We start from the raw sequence: 3,603 nt of genomic DNA, 5'->3' as shown, positions 1-3,603 counted from the left end.
CCTATTTCCACCACCACAACCTTATGTACCCAAGAGATCCCATCTTGGGGCCTTTTCCGGAGCTCCGCCGGAGGGGGAATCGATCACGGAGGGCCTCTACATCAACACCATAGCCTCTCTGATGATGTGTGAGTAGTTTACCATAGACCTTCGAGTCCATAGTTATTAGCTAGATGGCTTCTTATCTCTCTTTGTATCTAAATACAATGTTTCTCCTCGATCTTCTTGGAGATCTATTCGATGTAATTCTTTTGGCGGTGTGTTTGTCGAGATCCAATGAATTGTGGGTTTATGATCAAGTTTATCTATGAACAATATTTGATTCTTCTCTGAAATATTTATGTACGATTGGTTATCTTTGCAAGTCTCTTCGAATTACCAGTTTGGTTTGGCCTACTAGATTGATCTTTCTTGCAATGGGAGAAGTGCTTAGCTTTGGGTTCAATCTTGCGGTGTCCTTTGCAGTGACAGTAGAAGCAGCAAGGCACGTATTGTATTGTTGCCATCGAGGATAAAAAGATGGGGTTTATATCATATTGCTTGAGTTTATCCCTCTACATCATGTCATCATGCCTAATGTGTTACTCAGTTCTTATGAACTTAATACTCTAGATGCATGCTGGATAGCGGTCGATGTGTGGAGTAATAGTACTAGATGCAGAATCATTTAGGTCTACTTGTCGCAGACGTGATGCCTATATACATGATCATGCCTAGATATTCTCATAATTATGCACTTTTATATCAATTGCTTAACAGTAATTTGTTCACCCACCGGAATACTTATGCTATCTTGAGAGAAGCGACTAGTGAAACCTATGGCCCCCGGGTCTATATTTTATCATAGAAGTTTCCCATCTATTTTGCAATCTTTATTTTCCTATCTATATCATAAAAATACCAAAAATATTTATCTTATTATCTCTATCAGATCTCACTCTCGTAAGTGACCGTGAAGGGATTGACAACCCCTTTATCACGTTGGTTGCGAGGTTCTTATTTGTTAGTGTAGGTACGAGGGACTTACGTGTAGTCTCCTACTGGATTGATACCTTGGTTTTCAAAAGCTGAGGGAAATACTTACGCTACTTTGTTGCATCACCCTTTCCTCTTCAAGGGAAAACCAACGCAGTGATCAAGAGGTTGCAGATGTCCTCGTGAAAGGACTTCATCGTGAGGCCATCGCCGCAAGGTAGTACCTTGAACAGGATTGATCAGAATCGGAAGACAAGGGTTTACCCAGGCTCAACCTCTCATGGTGGAGGTAACAACCTACTCCTGCTTGATGGATATTGATGATGGTGATCTCGATTACAAGGGTGTGACTTGGCTAACCTAGTACTCGAGAGATTGTAACTTGCCCTTACTGCCTTAGGGGCTCTCCTTTATATATAGGTCAAGGCCCTGGGCTTACAACAGTGTCTGGGTCGTACAACAATCTATATCTTAATGAGTTTCCTACTTGTCTTATTTCCCAAGATAATTATGGCCTCCCATTGGTGAGCCGCCCCCTTCGGCGTAGGGCCACAAGCCGGCCCACTGAATGAGTCGCCACATGGGCCTTGAGGTCTTGATCGTCACAGCCCATGTCAAGTTTCTCTTCAGGCCGCCATTATATAACCCGGCCCTAAACGAGCGGGTCATACCGTGGGGTTATATCCCCAACACTAACCATTCAAAGGGTGCTATTTTTGGTGGTATTTATGATTTTCACCTAGTGAGACATATTGAGATCCCTATTAAACATGATGACGGTGAGCTCTTACCCACAAAACGTTTAGATTACCGTAGCATGATTGAGCATGATTTTATTAGTAAGGGTGAGCCTAGGTTCAAATATAATTTGGTGTTTAGTTAGGGCACCCGAGAGGGCATTATTTTTCCTGCACCTAGTTTGTTTGATCTTTCCAAGGGTGGGTACACTATCATGCCCGATGATCTTTATACATACTAGAGCTTGATGACGGGGCAGTTCCTGCACCAGCGCCTACATATCAGCGAGAGCCTCCGCAGCATGAGTATTTCCTGGATCTGACTATTACTAGCAGTGGTCATAGACCAAGTTAAGCCAAAAGGTTAATCTTGGGGGAGTATGTATTCTCACCGACATTACATTCTTGCATCACACAAGTCATTCCAGTTGTCGGTGTTCATCTCTTTCATTGTATATCAATGTTTAGTTTTATTTCTGATTCTTTCATGTGTTTGAAAAACTTTGAAAATCCAAAAGTATTTATCACTTCTTTTCAGTTTTTCTTTCTTTTTTAGTTAGTACGTAGTATTAAAAGAAACCCCAAAAAGATCTCTCATTTCTTATTTTGTCATTTCTTAGGAGTTCTTTGGTGTAAATAGTTTTTCTCACTTTTCGTTTTTCTTCTTTCTTCAATTTTTTTTAAAACTCCAAAAACATTTCCGTGTATTTCTTTGAACTTTTTTTCTTTTCCTTGAGTCATCATAAGGAGAATACTATGATAAGAATTGTTGAGTGGTTCTCATTTTCTTTGTTATTGATCAAAAGAAGAGCCAACATTACATTGTCTTCTCCTTTGAATACAATGTTTGCAGATTCCAACTTAGTCCATGGCACACTTGCACTATTATTATTTTCACATCATTTGGTCGTGCAAGTGAAAGGCAATAATGATGATTTGATGAAGTGACTGTGGTAGAGGAAAGCTGGTATGAACTCTTCTTGTTTTTTGTTTTTGTAAATATGTTCAACTTAGTAAGCCTGATTTAGCATATTATCGTTACACATGTTTGTGATAACAATTAGAGATTGTAGTTTCTGATGTCATGCTTAAGTAGCTAGGAGTGGATAATGATTTACCTTGAGCGTCAACATGCATTAAAATGGTTGTGATGTAGTATGTTAGGATGGTTCCTCCTTTGAATAATTCAAGTGGCTGGACTTGGCACATGTTCACACATGTAGTTGATTCAAAACCAATGCATTCTTTATGATATTTATGTTCAGGGTGTTCATATCCTACTCATGCCTCAATGTTAAATATTCGCAATGCATGATTATGACAGTTGCCGCTCTCTAGTTGGTCACTTCTCAATCTATTTGCCAGCCTTCACCTGTACTAAGCAAGTATACTACTTGTGCATCCAAATCCCTAAACTCAAAGTTTTTCCAGAAAAATCCACCATACTACCTATATACGTTATTACTCTGCCATTCCAAGTAAATTTGTATGTGCCACCTCTAATCATTCAAATAAGCATCTATTTTGTGAGCCCGTACCGCTCATGGAGTGACGGGGGCAGTCAATATCTTCCATGCTAAGTGGGTTATTCTCATGATGGGTGTTTATTCACTTGTCATAGCACAAGAGAGGCTGGTGACGGAGTCCTGGATTAGGGGGTCCTCGGGCGTCCGGACTATTCGATATGGGCCAAACTAATGGGCCGTGAAGATACAAGGCAAAAGACCTTCCCCCGTGTCCGGTTAGGACTCCCCTATGCGTGGATGGCAAGATTGGTGTCCGGATATGTAATTTCCTTCCTTTGTAAACCGACTCTATACAACCCTCGGCCCCTCTGATGTCTATATAAACTGGACGGTTTAGTCCATAGGGACAAGAAAAATTCACATAG

This window comes from Triticum aestivum, chromosome 7A (assembly GCF_018294505.1).
Source record: "Triticum aestivum cultivar Chinese Spring chromosome 7A, IWGSC CS RefSeq v2.1, whole genome shotgun sequence".
Taxonomy (NCBI): Eukaryota; Viridiplantae; Streptophyta; class Magnoliopsida; order Poales; family Poaceae; genus Triticum; species Triticum aestivum.
This window is presented reverse-complemented; position numbering follows the sequence as displayed.